This window comes from Petromyzon marinus, chromosome 64 (assembly GCF_048934315.1).
Source record: "Petromyzon marinus isolate PM22_M1 ecotype Great Lakes invasive population chromosome 64, UKy_Petmar_22M1.pri1.0, whole genome shotgun sequence".
NCBI lineage: Eukaryota > Metazoa > Chordata > Hyperoartia > Petromyzontiformes > Petromyzontidae > Petromyzon > Petromyzon marinus.
The window spans coordinates 1,232,123-1,254,718 of record NC_133730.1 but is presented as its reverse complement, the minus strand read 5'-3'; the positions used below and the strand labels follow the sequence as shown (position 1 = coordinate 1,254,718).

Below are 22,596 nucleotides of genomic sequence, written 5' to 3'. Positions count from 1 at the left end.
GCCCAGTGCCAAGATTTCAGCATAAGCCTCCCATCATTGCCGTAAAGAAAAATAGCAAAATCACAACACATTCGTCACTAAAGCCGCTCGACAAAGAAGAAGGATATATATATACACGCACCACATTCACCGGGTTACAAGACACTCTGGAAAGTAAGAGGCGCCTCAAATTTGTGTCTGGTGTCAAGTTACACAAAGCCGGTCACAAAGACAAAGATCCCCCCTATAGCCGAAACAGACTGTTGGGGCAAGTGCTGTTAGCGAGCGGCACATATGAGGGCCGGCACGGCACACGAGGGGTGGATGGCCAGCACCATTCGCGGCCGCCTTTGTCTCCCGAGTGGCGATATTTACACAACGCACCAAGTACTTATTTGAGGCTGAGTCGATGTAGGGGAGGCCCAGTACCGTTTCAGATAATCGTCACTGGCGATGGCCATGAGCAGGAATCCAACTCTGGTGGTCGGGTTCGTAGCACAGCGTTTGCGCTAACCGCTCGCTACACGAAGCCGGTCAGACCCACACACGCACAGTTTATAAGACGTACCGTACCCCAACTTTTGAATACAAATTCAGGCGAAATAAGCCCATCGTATAATCTCAATAATGCACTCGTAGGGGACGGTTCGGGCAAGGACTCTTCATTGCCCTGCTATAAAAGAAGGGTCATTGTGCCAAAACGTCGTTGAGGTTGTTGTTGTTGTTGCTGTTGTTTGTGCACCTCTGCCAATACGGTATAATACGGTATCACACAAAACAAATGTGGTTGCATGTTTTGCCATGAAGAGTTTCGTGAGTAATTGCTCGCAGCTCGAGAGGATTGACCGATTATTTCACAGCTGGCCCCCGTTGCCTGAACCAATGACTGTGGCAGAAGCTGAGCCATGGTTGTGTACAGCATATTGGATCAGACAGAAAGATAAATACATCGCCGAGCTAAATTATAATTTGTCAAATCACTAGATATATATAAAAACGTCAACGAGTCAGCTCGGCTGAATCAACCAATCTGAGTTTTCCGTTGAGCAACGGGTAATCATGCAATTACACTGTAAGGCAAATTGATATGAAGCAATATTCGTCCCTCTGTTCATAATTTTATTAAAATTGTTGTTGAAGAGCTGTATGGTTTTCTGATAAACAATGTTTGTGGGGAGCAGTTTGCGTTCATATTTTATTCCCACATGTGAACGGAATGGGCATATTTTGAAACTATTAATAAAAAAAAACAGCTGCATGAGCACTCAGCAGCTTTTGCGAAGCAAAATTTGTTTCATTTGTTTCAAAGTGTCTGGGCACCGTATTACAAGTAGCACAAACTGAAATAGTGACATGTTTGTGTGTTGAACTGCTTTCGCACCGTACGTATCCAACCATGATAATCAGCAGTACGGGAGAAGGACAACAAATTAAAATCAAAAAGCAGTTTTAAAGAAATGAGTTTGTCAATCTAGATGATGATCGAAAAGTGCATAGCTCCAGTGACTTCCTAATATTAGAATGGAGAGCGTTCCAGACGGCCGCAGAAGCGCATCTGAAAGCGTGCAATGCAGTGACCGTCTTTGTTCTATGGCAGGCACTGTCATAATCATCATCAGCCATGGACATTCCACTTCTGGATGAAGGCCTCCTCAGGTTGTCACTCTCTTTCACAATCCTGCGAGGCAACAATCCACCTAGCACCCACAATAATCCACCTAGCACCCTTAATAATCCACCTAGCACCCGCAATAATCCACCTAGCACCCGCAATAATCCACCTAGCACCCGCAATAATCCACCTAGCACCCGTAATAATCCACCTAGCATCCGCAATAATCCACCTAGCACCCGCAATAATCCACCTAGCAACCACAATGACATCAGATTTCATCGCTCGATCTCCTCCGTGAACATGCTTACGGGATGCGTTCCATTCGATGGCTGCCACTCCATGAAATATGTCAATAAAATCCCACAAGGTCCTTCATTAACACGAATATCAACACCCTTTATATACCCAACAAAGACTGGCCGAGTCTCAAATCTCTCTCTATCTTTTGCAGGAGGGTCCCGCAATGGTGTGTGTTGGCCAATGCCATGAATGAGAGGTGTTTTTTTTTTTTGGCGGGAGGAAGCCGGAGCACCCATTGTATCGCTCAAATATAGATTCAAGAATCCACTGCTCCATTGCGATCTTCCGGCCACCTCGCATCCCAAGCCCAACATCACCCGGTATGCCTGACAGCCTGCCCACTCGATTGCTAACCGGACTCAAACCTGCTGAGCACCCGGGAGCTGTCGGAATCCGGCACGTGCCGAGCGATCTGCTCGTGGGCAATGTTATTGAATAATGTATCCTAAGCGAAAATATTCTAATTGACGAGGGAGAAAACCACTAATTACGTGCATTACTTTTTTCATTAAGGTGCTAAGTGGGTAACCGTGATTGATGACTGGTGATTGATTGATTGAGTATGACATTTTTATAAGAATGCGGATATGGATAGGATTGCTTTCTAACTTGGCGTAATGTATTTACGTGCCAATGTAACAAATTTTGTATCACTTAATGTTCTGTCTAAACAGGTATCATCATTACGATATTATCTTTCACCATTAAGAAGACACAATTTTAATATACTGTATACAGCCGAAGCTGTATTTACGCACACCCCTTGAGAGCAAGGCCAACTGTGCTTATATCCACAGTAGTGCGCTTGTATGAGACATTTCCCTCTATACTCTTTGGTTCTATTCGGTAAAGTCACGTAGGTAAAAAATAAAAAAATCATGACTTTAGCTAATAGAACCGAAGAGTATGGATCCTTGCGGTCACGAAAGCTTTAAATCTAGACATTTCCCTCTGCCTCCACCTCCATCAGCGTAATGCAAGCGAGTGTTGCCTATATCAGAACCGTGTGTATATGCATAACCGGCCAGCCGGCTTTGCGGTCGAGCGATCGGCTCGCGGTCACAAATGTCTTGCGAGCTCAACATCCTTCTCGTCGTCCCTCCGGCCTCAATGAGTCGAACACCAACTTCGTGGTCACGTCAACAGAGAGCCTCGTCCTCTGGATGGCCTCGCCCATTGCCACGCCATTGTGGAGTTTCCACCACTGGCTCAGGGCTGTAAGCGCAAGATGAATACGGCCTCAATTCTCATTTGACGACAACGTTATTTGTGACTCTCCCCCCCCACCACCACCACACACCTTATATATACACACACACACGATACGCACCTTCTCATTAACACGTGAATAGTTAAACAAAGCGCACTGCGACTGCAGTGCGGAGCAGCCCACGACTGAGAATCATTGCAAGATCAACGTGCGACGCAGCGAACCGTCACGTCGGTGCTGCGGCGCCAACAATTTCTGGATTTTAATTGCATTAAACAAAGCCCCCCCCTACACACAACATGCCTCCGTTCTCGAGGTGTGAACAAGGGCGCCGGAGCCGCGGCGCGAGCGTTTAACTGACGCGCGCACAGAAAGATCCCGCGGGCTTTTCCTCCTCAAGGCGCGAGCTCCCTCCATCTGTCTGCTCATTGGCCGTTTTTTTGACCATCTCCTTGGCAACCAACATTTTTTTTTTCTCTCTCTCTCTCTCCTCTCTTTCGAATGGAACCGTGAGGAGTCGTGCTCAGGGTTATCAGTGCACGATGGGAAGAGGAGGGGGAGGGGGGGGGGGTGGTGGTTAGGCGGGCCCCGCGATGGTGGCAGTGGAATACGGAGGAGGATGAGGAGGAGACAGCTGCGGGGGTGGGTGTGCTGTGGGGTGCTGTGGGGTATGGGTGGGTGTTTGGAAGTGTATAGAATCAAAATGAGTTCGAATCGTACGCGGCGATGATGATTTAGCCAGAATTCTCCCAGGGTAAAAAAAAAAAACGAAGTCATTTGAAGCGTGAAGATTGGCTCTTGCTCTTTAAAAGCACGACGCTGCTAGACGATGCAAAACATTTCAATTCTTAGAGCCATCTCTCTCCGCTAGCCCCAGATGCAGGCATGGCTTTCGGGGTCTCAGTATTGATGAGCAACTTAAGTCAGCTTTCAGCGAGAGGTCAGTAAACACTTTTCCATCACGTCGGCTATCCCTTTGCTTGGCTTTTCTATCCTTGCAAGAATGTTAAATGAGGCTCAGCAAGGGTACAGTGAAGGAAAAAAAAAGTATTTGATCCCCTGCTGATTTTGTTCGTTTGCCCGATGAAGAAATGATCAGTCTATAGTTTTAATGGTAGGTTTATTTGAACAGTGAGAGACAGAATAACAACAAAATCCAGAAAAACGCATGTCAAAAATGTTATAAATTGATTTACATTTTAATGAGGGAAATAAGTATTTGACCCCTCTGCAAAACATGACTTAGTACTTGGTGGCAAAACCCTTGTTGGCAATCACAGAGGTCAGCCGTTTCTTGTAGTTGGCCACCAGGTTTGCACACATCTCAGGAGGGATTTTGTCCCACTCCTCTTTGCAGATCTTCTCCAAATCATTAAGGTTTCGAGGCTGACGTTTGCCAACTTGAACATTCAGCTCCCTCCACATATTTTCTATGGGATTAAGGTATGGAGACTGGCTAGGCCACTCCAGGACCTTAATGTGCTTCTTCTTGAGCCACTCCTTTGTTGCCTTGGCCGTGTGTTTTGGGTCATTGTCATGCTGGAATACCCATCCACGACCCATTTTAAATGCCCTGGCTGAGGGAAGGAGGTTCTCACCCAAGATTTGACGGTACATGGCCCCGTCCATCGTCCCTTTGATGTGGTGAAGTTGTCCTGTCCCCTTAGCAGAAAAACACCCCCAGAACCTAATGTTTCCACCTCCATGTTTGACGGTGGGGATGGTGTTCTTGGGGTCATAGGCAGCATTCCTCCTCCTCCAAACACGGCGAGTTGAATTGATGCCAAAGAGCTCCATTTTGGTCTCATCTGACCACAAAAATTTCACCCAGTTGTCCTCTGAATCATTCAGATGTTCATTGGCAAACTTCAGACGGGCATGTATATGCGCTTTCTTGAGCAGGGGGACCTTGCGGGCGCTTCAGGATTTCAGTTCTTCACGGCGTAGTGTGTTACCAATTGTTTTATTGGTGACTATGGTCCCAGCTGCCTTGAGATCATTGACAAGATCCTCCCGTGTAGTTCTGGGCTGATTCCTCACCAGTCTCATGATCATTGCAACGCCACGAGGTGAGATCTTGCATGGAGCCCCAGGCCGAGGGAGATTGACAGTTCTTTTGTGTTTCTTCCATCTGCGAATAATCGCACCAACTGTTGTCACCTTCTCACCAAGCTACTTGGCAATGGTCTTGTAGACCATTCCAGCCTTGTGTAGGTCTACAATCTTGTCCCTGACATCCTTGGAGAGCTCTTTGGTCTTGGCCATGGTGGAGAGTTTGGAATCTGATTGATTGATTGCTTCTGTGGACAGGTATCTTTTATACAGGTAACAAGCTGAGATTAGGAGCACTGCCTTTAAGAGTGTGCTCCTAATCTCAGCTCGTTACCTGTATAAAAGACACCTGGGAGCCAGAAATCTTTCTGATTGAGAGGGGGTCAAATACTTATTTCTCTCATTAAAATGCAAATCAATTTATAACATTTTTGCATGCGTTTTCTGGATTTTGTTGTTGTCTTTCTGTCTCTCACTGTTCAAATAAACCTACCATTAAATTTATAGACTGATCATTTATTTGTCAGTGGGCAAACGTACATAATCAGCAGAGGATCAAATACGCTTTTCCCTCACTGTACATTTTCCTCATGGTGGCAGGCAGTTGCCAAACTCGCTGAAACCACGGTCTGCTGAGGAGGAATCTTCACTTCACAGGGCTGAATATATTTACATAACTCTCCAAAAAATCATAATGAAATGCTTCGTTAAGTGGACATGCAGCTAAAATGTCATTATTCAGTGCACTAAGCCTGCGACAATTCTTTTAAATGTTAAACAGTATTGTTATAAAAATATGCTGGAAAGCGTTCTGAGATGTCGGCCTTGTGTGATGTCAAGGATCCTCTGTGGTTAGAGGCCATTCATTTGTTAAGTTAAAAGGGCCCAAACAGAGAGGCTATTGTTGTAGTAATTTGCCTACGAGACAGAAAATGTCCTTCAAAATCCCTCTCTATAAAACTCAATGGTGCTACACAGTGCAAACATATGAATACACCAAATCAATAATGCAGAAGTGAATATTTTTACATATCTAAAATCATCAAAAACGCGAAAAGTGATAACGTGGGCACGTGTATGTACCTGCACTTTTAGATCCTGCATAATTTGTACGTCATAGTTTGCAGCCCTTTGTCAATCCACTGCTAGATAATGGCCTCCCCATGCTTTGTTAACCATGGAGGTTGTTTTACCATACTTTGCCAAGCTGGTCAGCGTGGGTTGCCTAAATAAAGATCCTGATTTTGGTTGGTTAATGAAAGATGCTCAAGACCAGTTCAGATATCACTTACCACTGATGTTAGCTGTGGACAGGAATTAAACTTGAACACAATGAGCCAATGTAGTCAGAATAAAGAGCATAAGCTCTCAGTTAACATGCCTTTTTAATTAGTCACCACTACTGTATGGGTTGTTGAACTTCTATATTGATTGCACAACAGGCTTGAGCCAGTGGGGCCCACGATTCCTGAGAACATGTGTGTTTCTTGCGGGCTTTAGTCTCTTAACGCCTATCATGCAAGCATCTTTGGATCGATGTACACATTTCTCATCTTTTCATTTTCACAATCATCAGCAGCCATGGTCAATCCACCGCTGGATGAAGGCCTCTCCAAGCCACCACAATCTCTCATGAACCCGCGATGTAACGATTCACATGCTGAAGTGTTGACAAACTCATCCCGTTATCTGCATTCATCAGCAGACAAGAGAAGGTGGCACAAGTGGAGACAAAATCACCCTCGTGTACAATTACCTCCAGATAAGGGGAGCACCATGGGATTGTCTCATCGAGAGGGATAAGTTCATCTCATTGTCTCGGTTTTTTTTCACGGATAAGGAGAGTGACCCAGACATGGTGGTAAAAGCCTCCTATATGATTCGCATGCATCAATGCACGTCACTCCTCTTGTTCACGTGGACAAGAGGAGTCGTCAAGCCAGAAGTGACGGAACACTCACCATTGTGAGTTCACGTCCTGGCATGTGCCACCCCGGACCATCGTTCATCCTCATTGTGTGACGATGCCACCCGGTTGATGCCTCCTAGAGAGATGATGCCGTAGTGGGTGTCTTGTTTAAAGATCGCCTTTCTGACCCCTACAGTGATGTCGTCTTTCCTTCGCTGGCTGAACAGTGTCTGACCCTTTTTTGAGAATTAGAAACAGGCTTTGTTGTGTCCATGTACAATGCATTCTCTGTCATTATAAACAAAGGCCTTGTGTGGGACACATGAAAGGAGCTCAATGTCTTCCTCCTGTGTCAACACAATACACTGTTTTCCACACTTCAAACACATTTTTTGCGAACAAGACTTTTCTGTCTGGCAGTTTTGAACCACAACATCGAAAACAATCCAAGCGCATACATCACAAGCGCGTTTCAACACCAAGGTTGTGCAACATTCTTTCTTGTTCAGTGTTTAAACCGTTCTGCTACTGGACAGGTTAGGGCTGACATTCGTGATTTGTTAATATCACCAAACACATGATGTGTTTTAAATAAAAGTGTCTCCTGCAATTTTAGGCTTGGGAAATTACTCTTTTAGAAATTCAAATATGTATTTTATCCAGGAAAGCCACATTGTATTTCCCGACTATTTTTGTTACTTATTTATTCTTTCTTTTTGCTTTCGCCTGATGATGGCTGGTTGCCGCTTCCAGCGAAAGATTGCACCAAATTGTTAATTGCGTGTGGATCGCTCTCCAAGACACGGGTGGTGCTGAAGCAATAATACATTGGCGCGTGTGCCAACGTTACAACTTTGTTACGTATTTTCCTGTGTCGGATGGCGGAGGATATACGATACATGTTGGCATTGTACTCACAAGGTCTATTTGACCCAACATTGAATTACGAATCGCTACCCTTTTGGTGATGCTTGGCCATTGAGTGTTTTTGCACAGTTTGCTTAAAGCTTTGGTGGGGCAGCACAAATAGCAAGGCGTCTCGGCTCAGACAAAACTTGAGACTGCATTAGCCTGCCTAGCTTGCCAGGTGTGGTGTCACCGTCACATATGCTTCGAATAATAAGTGGCTGAAACTACTGACAGGTGGTTGCGAGGAGGGAAAATAGTATGATGAGCGACAGCCGACGGGAATGTGAAACAGCGGGTGTCAGATTGCCTCTTCATGGGACTGTGAGCAGAGCTGATCTGTGTGGATTGGATATGCGACATGTATCACTGATAAGGGATATTAAAGGATATTATTTGGGCACGGTGCGTTTGTTAAATACCTCCAATGCAGACGCATTTCATTGTTTTACTGGGGAAAGTATGGGTACAATAAGACTCCACGAAATACGGCGAATGAAGTTACATTGGCAATTCGATAAATTGGATAAAAATGAGAGTATCGAATGCAAAGTTCACAAGTGAATATCATGGGCAGAGCTAAACAGAAGGCCGTGATCGCCTAGATCTTTGAGGAAGGACGTGGTACAAAGAGAGAGAGACAGCTCATTCTTGATTTAAAGCTTATTTTTCTACCTACGTGACTTTACCGAAAGAACCAAAAAGTAGAGACAGTTCATCTTTAATGTATCACAGTGAGTGCTGCTGCATGCTGTTAAAATGCATTGAAACATAACAAGAGATTTCAACCATTCCCTATCCACCAATGGGCGAAGACCTCTGTATGCTATGTTATTCAGTTTTATATTTGTTACCATACTTCATCACACTGGCTCGGTGAGGTTGGCGATGGAGGTGGAGAGGTCAGAACCGGATCTGATATCGCTCGTCACTGATGTGAGCCATTAGCTGGGAATCGAACTCGTCTGCCAGTTTGGTGGCGCAGCGTGCTAACCACTGCGCGAGATGTCTCTACCTCCGATGCACCTTGTTCCCAATCACAAATAAGTTTGCTCTTACAATTGGTAATCTTTTTCTTTCAATGGACTACAAGTAATACGCTAATATAATAACACAAATCCTATTACATGCAACGTTTATATTAAACGATGGGGGGGTGGAGGGGGTTGGTGTTAATTATTTCTTTCATTGTGGGATATTACACCGAGAGAGTGTGAATATTTTCAAATGCAGTGCTCCTCGTTATTCGCGACCTTGCTACCTCCCGTTTTGGCTGTTTGCAGATCTGCAACTCGACACGGCTGCATCGACAAGGAGAGAAAGTGATGACGCGCAGCATCATCATTCATTAAGGTAAGTTCATTTATAAACTGTTATTTAATACTCTCCTGTTGATTTATTAGCTTTGTGTTTATTATAACCAATTAAAATTGTTTGTGTTATGATTATGTTCGTGTATTTAATAGGTTATTTACGTATTTAAGGTAATTCATTACAAAGATAGGTTTTCGTAGGCCAATATCATTATCCGTGAAATGTGATATTCAGGAGCAACTCCGAAACGTATCACCTCGTTGCGACTAACGAGAGAACACTGCACTGGAAGGTCAAATCAGACTATTTACCTATACTGGAGGAATCCGATGAGCTATAAAGCTTTGAAACCTAGTGTGCTGCAGCCAAGTCCCAGGCGAAAGCAAAAGGGTTGGTGAATTATATTCTCAGCTACGACGCATTCCCACCCAGGTCCACCTACCCATCCACCTACCCATCCACCTACCCATCCACCTACCCATTCACCTACCCATCCACCTACCCATCCGCCTACCCATCCGTCTACCCATCCGACTACCCATCCGCCTACCCATCCACCCACCTACCCACCCACCTACCTATCCACCTACCCATCCACCTACCCATCCACCTACCCATCCACCTACCCATCCACCTACCCATCCACCTACCCATCCACCTACCCATCCACCTACCCATCCACCTACCCATCCACCTACCCACCCACCCGGGCTCGAGAGAGCGTAGGGTGTTGCAGAGTGATGGACACTGCTGAGAAGCAGCGATGCGGACCGCGTGCGGTTCAGCGGGCAAATCAGCGCACGTGCTTCGCGTGTTGGGTTACAATCGATGTCAACAATGCACACCAAGGTTTTTTTTTTAATGTCTTCTTCTGTTTCCCTATTCGGCCCGTGGTACATTTCTAACAATACATATTTTATACTCTTTGGTTCTTTTGGTAACGTCACGTAGGTAGAAAAATAAATAATAAATCACGACGTTTCGATCGCAACACGAGCAATCGTCACATATTTTACTGGAATTATACAACAAACGAGTCTGTTATTGGAATTTTACAGCGTTGGGCTCATTTTTTTAGTTTATAAACTGTTGGTGGTGATGTATGGGAGCGGGTGGGTATATGTATTTTATCGTCCAGAAAAACTGCAGTCTGTGGTGAAGTAGAGCAACTCGTGTTCGCGTGGCATTTGCCACGCTGTTCCAAGTGCAGTTAGACTGCTGATTAATGCGGTTAATAGGGTGCATTTTCCACCACTTCTACAGCAAGGAAGCGGCTAAGGGGGTGAATTTTCCGCTTCTGAGAGACTAACATATAAGAGACTAATCTTAGGAAGAAAATGCAGATAACAGGATTAATTTACTGCCAAGTCTAGGTTACTCCTCTTATACACATACAAATGGATGAACAAGCACTGCATGGATCACAGGAATATATACAGATTTTAATCGGGGGCCCAGATGATCAGAGCAGAGGATAATAAGTTAAGAGTTAAAGTTATTTCCTGCTCAAATGAGTATTGATGCATTTGAGCTCATCTTGTGTTTAAAGGCCTCAGCCAGTGGTGGAAATTCCACATTCCTGTGTCAGCGGCGAGCCTCTCCGAAGGACAACCACTGTTCGCTTCCTCACAAAGTGGCAGTCATTCTATCAACCCCGCTGAGCCAACTGACTGGTTATGTCGATGAGGCATTCTCTGTCTTTTCTCTGCCACAGTCAACGTGGCACAGGGGTAGAACAATAGCCAGCAATGCAATCCTGTTCTCTGTTTTAATTCCTGGGAAGCGTTGGACATTACTTTCATCTTCTCATCCACATATTCTTCACACGTATTAATGAAGAGTGATCTTAGTGCAGGAAGAAAAAGAAAACTCTTGCATCTGTGGCTGTGCACGACTGCCAGTTGCATCTTGCGATTTCATTTCTCTATTACGCCCGGCAAAAACTCGGTAGTCTGTGACAGTCTAACCCCCACGTGGGTATGGATGCACAGTATAATGCCGTATTTATCCCAAGTCAAAGCCACAGACAGAGACGGTCAGAAAGCGTTATTTATGGCAAGGTGAAAGCCCGCAGAGACTACAAGACTCTCTCTCTCTCTCCAGGGCTTCCTCAGGCACAGAAGCAAAGACACGCAGACCAGATGCAGAATTAACAGTACAACAATTCCACAGCATACAACAGCTGCGGACGATGTAAAGAACGTATTGTGAGACTAACGATGATTTACAGCTCTTGTCGATCCGTTGCTGTCTTGTCAATAATACGCGTAGGCATCTCCCGACGCCGATGCTGCAACACTTCAGGGAGTTTGGGACGATCTTTGAAATTCCACATCCCCTCCGTCCTTCCATCTGAAATGGAGACGCCCATTTTGGACACCTGCCCTGGCCTCTCTCTCCTGCCCTGGCCTCTCTCTGCTGCCCTGGCCTCTCTCTCCTGCCCTGGCCTCTCTCTGCTGCCCTGGCCTCTCTCTGCTGCCCTGGCCTCTCTCTCCTGCCCTGGCCTCTCTCTCCTGCCCTGGCCTCTCTCTCCTGCCCTGGCCTCTCTCTGCTGCCCTGGCCTCTCTCTCCTGCCCTGGCCTCTCTCTGCTGCTCCTGGCTGCCTCTCTGTGCTGCCCTGGCCTCTCTGTGCTGCCCTGGCCTCTCTCTCCTGCCCTGGCCTCTCTCTGCTGCTCCTGGCTGCCTCTCTCTGCTGCCCTGGCCTCTCTGTGCTGCCCTGGCCTCTCTCTCCTGCCCTGGCCTCTCTCTCCTGCTCTGGCCTCTCTCTGCTGCCCTGGCCTCTCTGTGCTGCCCTGGCCTCTCTCTCCTGCCCTGGCCTCTCTCTCCTGCCCTGGCCTCTCTCTGCTGCCCCTGGCCTCTCTCTGCTGCCCTGGCCTCTCTCTCCTGCCCTGGCCTCTCTCTCCTGCCCCTGGCTGCCTCTCTCTGCTGCCCTGGCCTCTCTCTGCTGCTCCTGGCCTCTTTCTGCTGCCCTGGCCTCTCTCTCCTGCCCTGGCTTCTCTCTCCTGCCCTGGCCTCTCTCTGCTGCTCCTGGCTGCCTCCCTCTGCTGCCCTGGCCTCTCTCTCCTGCCCCTGGCTGCCTCTCTCTGCTGCTCCTGGCTGCCTCTCTCTGCTGCCCTGGCCTCTCTCTGCTGCCCTGGCCTCTCTCTGCTGCCCTGGCCTCTCTCTGCTGCCCTGGCCTCTCTCTGCTGCCCTGGCCTCTCTCTGCTGCCCCTGGCCTCTTTCTGCAGCCCCGACGATTGTTTGGACTGCTCTAAACCGCGTCACAACAACAATCACCGCCACACGTGGTGGAGGAAGGCCCACCGCGCCATCTCCAAATGGATATTGGGTATCTTTCAAATACTGAACATCTGTGAAAAATATCCTTTTAGGTCATTGGATGCCTCCAGTATCAACACATATCACGATTATGATTCTGAATGGCACGGGACGTGGGAGGAGCATACTGCAGTGTACTAGGTGGTGGGCCAGATATCTTGTGACCCCCAATTAATTGACTCCTAACATGTTTTTTTTTTACTCTTTGGTTTTTTCGGTAAAGTCACGTAGGTAAAATTAAATCACGACGTTTCGGAGGCAACACAAGCTGCCGTCTTCGGGTAAGTGAAATTCCTCCCCGTAGAGGGCATTGATTCTAGATTTGAAGCTTTCGTGACTGCAAAGATTACTCTTTGTTTTTTTCGGTAAAGTCACGTGGCTGTACCGAAAAAAAAACAAAGAGTAATCCTTGCAGTCACGAAAGCTTCAAATCTAGAATGTTTTTTTTTGCATATTCTGATCCCAAAGCTGCCTATCTTCTTGCTGTTTCTCATCCACCCTTCTCCCAATCTCGCTTTCGCTCCTCCTCTCTGCTTGCCCCCTTACACTGGAAGAAACCGCTCTCTCCACATCCGACTCTCCCCCTTCGCTCTTCTCTTTTCGCACTGCCCTCAGGTCCCCATCTCTTTTCTCTGCTGCCGTTTCCCTTCCTCTTCCGCCACCCCGACCGGCACCGCCTGCAGCCCCCAAAACGCCACCCCAGCCAGCCGCCACCTCGCTCCCTCCGCCCTGGTCACGACCCCATCCACATCCCTTATCTTGACATTTTGTATCATAGTCGGTAAGCACTGTCGAGCTCCTTGGCTAAAGGCGCTTTACGAATCTAAAATAGAATAAAATAAAGAAATCTTACTTGAAAAAAATATGAAGATTTAGAGAATTACATGTGCGTCACAAGACATCTGTACCACCGTTTATGTACGAGTGTCAGCTTCAAATAATCCATAATTTCCCATTTTTAAATATTATCACCGATATTTTTGGTATTTGTATACATTTTCAAATCACATACATGGTGTTTTATATATTCATATTTGTTAGGACCCACAAAAGGGACGTTTCTCAAGTCCTCCTCGTGCTGAAAACCCCAATCAATTGGCATCATTTTCCCACGTAACAACTTGAATTGCTTGGCTGTCGAGTGATGGAGGTGCCAAGTTGTAATTTACATTAAACCCACACGTACGCTGAAACTGAATGAAAGAAAAAAACACTCATTACGAATCATAATATTTGTCGTAAAAGCCTAGAGTTACTTTAATTGTGCATTATTATTATTTTTTTCGTAAAAAGTAATCACTTTCAATTGCTGTACATTTACATTCAATTCCCTCGGCTCATTTTGTGTTTGGACCTTGATAGATGGGTCGAATGCGCAGCTCTAAAATTGCTTGCTCCACACCACTGCTGGCAGAAGAACCTCTACGGCAATGAGCTCTAGAGGGCCCTCTTAAGGGTATTATGTAACCCCTACCATCCCATGCTAACCAGAGGTCTTGGGAGAGCTGGGAGGTGGCCACAATTTACTCCACTTAATGCGACATTACAAGCGACTGTGCTGCTGGTTGGACAGAGGTATAGGGAAGGAAGGAATTCAATAAACCAGCCCCATTGTTTAACCTGCCGTGCCGGGAGATGGGACCGGCAACCTCCGGATTGAAAATGCAGTGTGCTAACCGTAAAGTATAATTTTCAATTACTGTGCCTTTAAATTCAATTCCCTGTGCTCATGTTGTGCACTCGGACCTTGTGGACTAAACTAACGACCGACAAATACTTGTTGAACCGAAACTCTGGAGAGGATTTTTTTTTTAACCAAAGTTCCTTTTTTAATTATAGACCTGCAACGCAAAGCGCCCGCTGCATTATCAGCCGCTCCGCACATTGCACAGCCGAAGCCCTTGCCAGCGTTGGGCAAAAGTGCGAGACAATCACTGCACGGCAGCTGTAATTGGCCGTGCCACCTGCCTGACGAAGCAGTTGTAACAGCTTTCTGCCAAATCAATGAAGCCTTAAAAACCGATCCAGACAATGTAATGCCGTGCGCGTTGTAAATTATAAATATTAAATCTTCTGTTTCATCACAATGGATGTCTGGTTTAATATAGCAATAATTTTGTGAAAACCCTAACTTTTTTTCGTTAACCCCCGGGTTTAGCCTTCACGGTTCATATTTGTAAGTGGGTTTTGCCTGGCCCATTGATCTGCCGTATAATACTTCCGCGCATGGATTGTGGCCAAGGTGACCTGACCCCCTTTGCGATTGAGGCCAGGAATTGTGCGGCACGCGCGGCGCGCACGGCATTTTGGCAATGTCACAGCGTACTTGGGAGCTCCTCTATGCCTAGCGTCTTATCGCAGTGGTGGCGGAGGGGGGCGGGGAGGTGTTTGTGTCGGTGTAATCTGTAACAATCTGTAGCGGACAAGCAGTCAAGCGATACGGTAGTTGGGGCATTCAAATGATCTAACGTCGAGCTGAGTTTGTGTACGGAATCGCCCTTTGCATTGCTCTTTGCATTGAACGGGCTCCCGTATTTTATACGGAGGGATCTAGCCAACATAAACATCTGGTAACCCAGCAACATCCGTTTAACAAACCCGACTGCTGATGAGACCCAGAAGGTAGAAAGCATTCCAGAATTCGCTTGCTTAAACAATTGCTGCTGGGTAATATTGTTATCTACACGGAGAGACACAGCGTGGAGTTTCTCCCTTTATTTGCGTATTGACATCAAGCTTAGGTCCTCTTTGCCATTACCATTTTTTTGGCCGACACGGAAAGCATGGCAAGTAAAAATAATAATACTACATTTATACACTTGGCAAAACAGAAATGCATTGGCATCTGCACGAGCACGAATACTGGTGTAACATGTTGGCTTCGAAAATTAAAAGACAAGGTTCAGTAACTTGGAAGTTGGCAGTTGGTGGCATCTCGCAGAGCCAAGAGGCACAGCAGTGTGAGCCAAAGCATCCCCTTGTTTTTGCGAACTAACACAACCAATTACAATTCAATTATAATCAGCTAAGAGAGTGGAGAAAAAGCAAGTTTGTAAAGTGCGTGACGCCTGTTCACACTGCTGATTTGGTTGGGGGTTGGTAGCAATGGTTCTGGGATTTCTCGAATAGAAGTTTTAATAAGTGTGCTTAATAGAGGTTTTTGGGTTAGATCGCATAAATATAAATGTGTCGCTAAACCCGCCGCCCCCCCGACACAGCCAATGAGTAAGGTTTGTCACGTAAACTAAACTTGCCAATTCGTTACTAGTACAGCACACCGGTGTGTTGGAGAATACACCCACAACATCTACAATATGAGTACTGACAGAAAACCTCATCGTGCTTGAGAGTTGTTGTTGTCCTTCACAATTCATCCATTATTTTTCGTCTCTCCCCTCCTCTTTTCCGAACATAGATGGACTCGTCCAACTGAACAAACTGTCAAATCTCTCTCCGTGGTGCTAACGTTAAAAATAACCGCCACTTTTTTTCATAATTTCTCGTTGTGGTTTTCACACCTGATGATGATTTCTTGTGTTGCAGTCGAAACGTCGTGAGAATTTTATTGTTTTATATTTTTATTATTTTATTGTTTCCCTTCTACGTGACTTTACCGAAAGAACCAAGAATATCATGCCCTTCAGTTTACCAACACGGCATCACCAGCGCTGCCTTAGGTAGCATCCTGGTAGCAGGTTGCGTGGATTTCCTTTGAACAGTTTCACAAACACAGGATTGTGAGACAAATCATCAGCATCAGCTCTTGTCTTGCCACTGGTGGATTACTTCTGTTTCCACACTGCATCTAATTCCAGTTGGACTATGTCCGGATATTCCAATAGAAATAGGACGGACTGCAGATCACCTCATGGTGGAGGAGTCATAGAAACAATGGTTTACATGGAATGGCATTAGTTAAGTGTTACTTGCATTATATCAGTGTTACAGCCTTCTGCACCTCCGATGAGGACGGTGAGTGACGTGCGGTGCAGAAGAAGTTCAACAAACATATGTACATGGTGTACACAGTATCGCTGTAGCCAGTACCAGCTTGGCTTCGCAAAGCCTGAGCTCATGCAAGCTTGTGCACGATTAATACAATCGTATTGCACTACGGTCCTGTGTATACACAAACAAGGCCAAACATTCCCCGTAAAGCCTTCACAGACTGTTGTGGCAAGCATTGTTAGCGAGCACCTATGATGGGCGGAACGGTGCACGAGGGAGTGGGTGGCCAACACCACGCCCGGCGACCTTTCTCTCATCGGTAGCGGTGTTTACTACACCGCACCAGGTATTAATTTGAGGCTGAGTCGACCTAGGGGAGGCCCAGGACCGGTTTAGATAATCGTCATTGGTGTTGGTGGCCGTAAGCGGGTCGCCGGGTTCGTAGTTCAGCGCGCTAACCGTTACACTACCACCCCCCACCTATATATGTGCATAGATGATCACACACACACACGTGCAGTCCACACTGCCCAGACCCTTCCAGGCACAACACCATTCCCTTCTTCTCTGCCTATGCCTCTCTCTCTCTGTCTCTTAAATTGACTTCATTTGCATCTCTACCGTGCCTTCTTCCCTCGCCTGCCCCAGTCGCCTTATACTTTTCATTCACACGCCTCCCCTCCCACCAACCCCTACCCCGAAAATAAAAAAAAAATAATACCCCCATCAAATTGCCCCAATTTGCATGTCCTCTCATTTTGTACAGCGTTTATTTTTCAGACGCGGTCTCGTCTTGTACGCTCCGTAAATACCAAAATGCACCCCACTGTTTGCACGCACCGGCATACTCACACGTGGGGGGGGGGGGGGGGGTAGCGGGGACACCCAACCGCTGCACACTCGAGTGCATGCAAATATTCACAAATGCACACGCACACCGCGGTCGCCCGGCTCGCGACTCTCCTAGCGTCTCGTGGTCACAGCGAGCGCCAAGGCCGCAAGAGGTGGGGGGAGGGGGGGTTGGTGACGCTACCGCAACTCCGTGCCCAAGCTTCGTTAAAATATTTAAAGCGATTTTGTGTTTCTCAAAATTGTTTTGGCCCACGGGATGCTCAGTCGATGCAAACATTTCTGTGGACCACCACCCAGCACCCCCCCCCCCCTAGCCCTGGTGACAAAACGCAATCGCTTATCTCTCTAAATGCCAGCAATACAACATGATTCGTATTATCGGAACATACAAACAATTTTTTTTATTAAACGCAGCTGTTATTTTATTTTTTCTTTAGGAGTGTGGGCATTTAGATCTTCGGGTTAGGGTAGTTTAATCAGGGTATTTTACCTAACTTCATTTTCAAATGAAGTCAAATGTTAATTAATATCCGAAACAAATCTTTATATAAACATTGTCATTATTGTCCTGACGCAACCTGCGTTTGCTTCACAGCCCCCGTGGACCACCTGCAGGAGTGTCACGGACCCCTGGTGGTCCCGAGAACCGCTGGGCTGCAGTGATATTGCCGATTAGTTTGCAATGTAAATCAGTGTCAATTATGGGGAAATTTCAGTCAAGAATGTTGATGCAATGGCTATGTATCTCATTCTAGTGCTCGAAATTTGACTCCGCTGAATTTTAAACTGGGTCTACTTTCACCCCAAACCAAGATAAACCCCAACTTGGTTCAATTGTGTGTGTGTTTTTAAAAATGACAACTAATTCTCGTAACACAACACATTTTAATTAAATGTTCAGCTAAAATCACACGTTTTAATTAAAACATCAAATGCATTTCATTTGCTACAGAATCAATTTGAAATAGAATTTAATAGAAACAAGAAAATGTAAAAAAACACACTTTTTATTTTGCATCAGGCATCGTCACATATTTTATTAATTGCACTATAATAATGCTCTCTATACCGTTCAGGAAAGCGTCACCGAATCTGAAGTCGACATTTCAGTCGGGACCTGTACTGGTATGCTTGGTAATTCGATTGGACTCGCAGGGTAGAAACCGCGGTACCTCGTGAAAACACGCCACGCTTTGGAAGAATCAGAATCATAATCTTTAGTTCTACTGTAGGAGGAATACAATGACCTATAAAGCTCTTTCTCCACAGATATCCATTCGGGGCGGGTCAGAACGCTACAGCAATAAACACTACAACAGGTTAGGGGTGCAAAGAATAGGAAAGGTTACATTTTTATTTAAAGCTTTTGTGACTGCAGGGATTCATATTCTTGGTTCTTTCGGTAAAGTCACGTATAAGGGAAACAATAAAATAAATGATTTTTTTATATTTTTATTATTTTATTGTTTCCCTTCTACGTGACTTTACCGAAAGAACCAAGAATATAATAGGAAAGGTTAGCAAAAAAAATAGATAAAAATAAAACCAAACATTTTAAGTGGTAAGACATAGAGATCTCCACAGATAGATTCAAGAATCAAGAATCTACTGCAATGTACTGGCCATCATACGGCCCAAGCCTCCAACACCGTGTGCTGCATATTCAGAAAATTTAATATCAAAGTACTAACCAGGCTCAACTTTGCTAAGCCGGCAAGATCCAATTAAATCAGATCTTAATTCGTCACCCCTTAACAGGGGTACTCTGAAGAAGGCCAGGGAGGCTGGACTTCAATGGTTTAGGCGTGTGTGTGAGCAGAGACGAAGTAGGTTCAACTAGCAGGGCAGAGGGAGTAGAGGAGACAGAAGGTGATGTGGATGTATGTTATGCTGAACTTTTTCCACACCCTACGTAGCCAACCGTGCTAATCGGATGTTTGGGGAATGGACGACAAACTAAACACAAAATGCAGTTCTAAATAAATTATTTTTTCTCTAGTTTTACAAGGTGATATGGAAGGTGATGTGGAATTATGTCTGGGAAAGACATAAGGTAATATTGAAGTGTGTGTGTATGCATGTTGAACTTCTTTTGCACCGTACGTAGCCAACCGTGTGCATCGCAGGTTGCGGCAGAGTGCGGAGACCCCCATTCATGCTGCTGGGTGGACAGAATTTGGGGTGACGAACAAGACGCGATCTCATTACTTGGACTGCCACGCATGGACATTGACCCAGCGACCTGCGGATTGCAAGTCCAGCGCGCTTATCCATGACGCCACCACCACCACGGCGTCCCTCATCCAGGATTGTGCGGTGTGGAAGCTCCAAAGTGCACAATCAGCTGGGGACTGACCTGGCTAAAGAGAACAAAAAAACATCGCACACAGCAGAACAGGTATCCACGGTAACAAATACAAACGCGGAATCAAGAATCATAACCAACAGCACACGTCGGAATGCTGAATGGGCTCAGGTGCATTCAAAAACACACAATTAATCGTCGTACCCGCAAATATCGCATGAATTGCTCCGGTTATCCGTGTGTCCCTCACGCACACTTTGCTACAACTTGTTCATTATATGACGATTACATTACGTAATTGTATGCTCTCGTTTATGATGGGGCGACAATCACATTCGCTTTTCTTTATTCTCCAAATGGGGAGAAAGAGGGAGAGAGAAGAGAGAGATAAGTAATAAAAAGCCGCATGAAGCCAGTCGGTACAAAGTGCATGGCATGAATGTAACATATAAATAAATAAATAACGCCTCTAGCTGCCTTCAAAGATGCACGGAAAGAATCAGAAAGAGCAGAGCCAAGAAATAGATTGATTGAGAGTCAGTGAAGCACGTGAAATGGGGGAGCTTTACATTAAGCCAACTTTAAACAGGCCCGCTTCTGAGAATCAATTTCAATTCCATCCATTATACGTGTGCATCAAGGCACAATCTGTGACTTCCTATGCAAGACCTTCGTGGAAATCATTTTCTGATGAAAATAGATTCGTTCGGGTTATATGCATTGGAAATCCAAAACCATCTGTACATTTCACCCCTTTTAAACTGGCATAGCTGGAAAATAAATGTCTCCGAAGAGTTTTTAATGCACTGCAGTGTACACACAATTTGACTGCCTCCATAATGTTTTTGGAGGTGAATTGTAATTTGTATTCTGTCCCGTAAAATTTGGTTGCGAAATTCCGTTGACTTTGAGGGATTGCGACGGCATGGGGGGGGGGGGTGGGGGGGGGCTTTCATCCATCCGTGGATTGATGAAGGCTGATTATTCTGTTTAATTAGAGTTGATCAGCACAGTACCCAAAGACCTAAACAAACGGCACTATTGAGAGCATAATCACTGCATTATTACAATTAGGTTCGAAGATCAGCAGAAAGCAAAGTGTTGTGATCTGCGGTGTCGTGGGTGAGCAGTTTAACACGTAGGCTTTCGCGACAAATATTATTCATAATAAAGGTTTTTGGGTTAGATCGCGTTATTTATAAATGTGTCGTAACCCTCCACCACCCGACACAGCCAATCAGCAAAAAAAAGTGTCACGTTGACAAAAGACAAATAATTCACTACTTTAGCCCACCGGTGTGTTGAAGAGTGAATCCACAACATTTACAGTTTGAGTACGACGTTTCGCTGGTAATTACATCCAGCATCATCGGGCAATTCGCCAGAATGGTAAAGCCCTCACTTGCTCCCGGTCTTAAATAGAGCAGCAGGGTGACGTCATCATTTAACTCATTTCAGGTGCAGTGATTCAAGGTGGGTGAGCGTTTGCGTGAGTGTGTGAACGAATGAGTGGGTGAGTGAGTTAGGGAATGAGTGGGCGTTGTTGTGGCCTGCCGTGTGGTGGTCGGACACGGTGTGAATGAGACGACACAACAGACCCGAGTCCCCAACATGGGTGGAGGAATCATGGAGCGAAGTTCACGGCAACTGTAAACAATTACGCTTGTCGCACAGAGACGTGAGAGAGACTCGCAGCACCAACAGCTTAGTCCCAAGTCACTGCAGGCCCTACATTGGTGTGTGTCCGGCGAACTCCGTCGACGAGTGTTCATGCACGAGCGACCCTGAACCTTGATTGTCATCGCGGGATGACAGTGAGCAACAATGCGCTAATCCCATCGGTGCCTCGTTGCGGTGAGGTCGTCTGCGATGTTTTCCATTCGGAGACATCGAGTATAGCGTCGGCAGCAGCGGCAGAACAAATTAATCAAAGCCTCACGTTGGCCAATAACTTCAAGTGTGAGCACTCTAACTCCAATTTTAAATTTCATTTTTCTTCTTTTCATTTCCATCCAAGCATGGCGCCCACAAGTGGATATAGATGTGGATAATAAAAAGCAAAACATCGGAAAATTCATTTGAGTTGTTAGTATGATAAATATTTGCCCGTTTTAACTCCTCAACGCCCCGAACTAAACATATTGTTTTTTATTCCGTTGGCTCTGCTGTTGTTTTTTTTTGCGTGTGTGTTAATTATACGTTCTGAATTCTGAACGCTCAGGCTGTATACAAGTGATGTGTTTGCTTTGCTTCGTTGCGTGAGACATTAAATCACTAGGATTTTCAGCGCCGGAAAGCGGTGTCAGCGTGGTGGAGCTCACTGTTCTGCCTCAACCCAAATCCTTTCACCGAGACCTCTCCGCCCCCTGCAATGCGATGCATTGGCACAAATATCGAATCGTGATTTCATTCAGTCAGCAGTTATTCACCATTGCATTTGTCTCAACCTCTTCCTGTCTCGCTTCGCCACTTCTTCTGCCTTGTTGGTATGTTTTATTTTTCCATCGTCAATGTAAAATTTTCTAAATCGTTTGCATGCAAAGTATAGGCGCAGCCTTGCAATGGCTGAGATGCCACTCACCACTGATGGTTGAGATGCCACTCACCACTGATGGTTGAGATGCCACTCACCACTGATGGTTGAGATGCCACTCACCACTGATGGTTGAGATGCCACTCACCACTGATGGTTGAGATGCCACTCACCACTGATGGTTGAGATGCCACTCACCACTGATGGTTGAGATGCCACTCACCACTGATGGTTGAGATGCCACTCACCACTGATGGTTGAGATGCCACTCACCACTGATGGTTGAGATGCCACTCACTACTGATGGTTGAGATGCCACTCACCACTGATGGTTGAGATGCCACTCACCACTGAT

The 22,596-nt window shown here is 45.8% G+C and overlaps 1 long non-coding RNA gene across 1 annotated transcript; it reads left to right on the top strand.

Annotated features, from left to right (window-relative positions):
* The first annotated feature begins 1,574 nt into the window (after positions 1 to 1,574).
* Positions 1,575 to 20,628, top strand: LOC116956268 (uncharacterized). The gene is made up of 4 exons (XR_004404976.2): positions 1,575 to 1,635; positions 2,046 to 2,214; positions 9,255 to 9,324; positions 19,511 to 20,628. It is a non-coding gene; the product is annotated as an uncharacterized LOC116956268 (long non-coding RNA).
* The last annotated feature ends 1,968 nt before the right edge of the window (positions 20,629 to 22,596 follow it).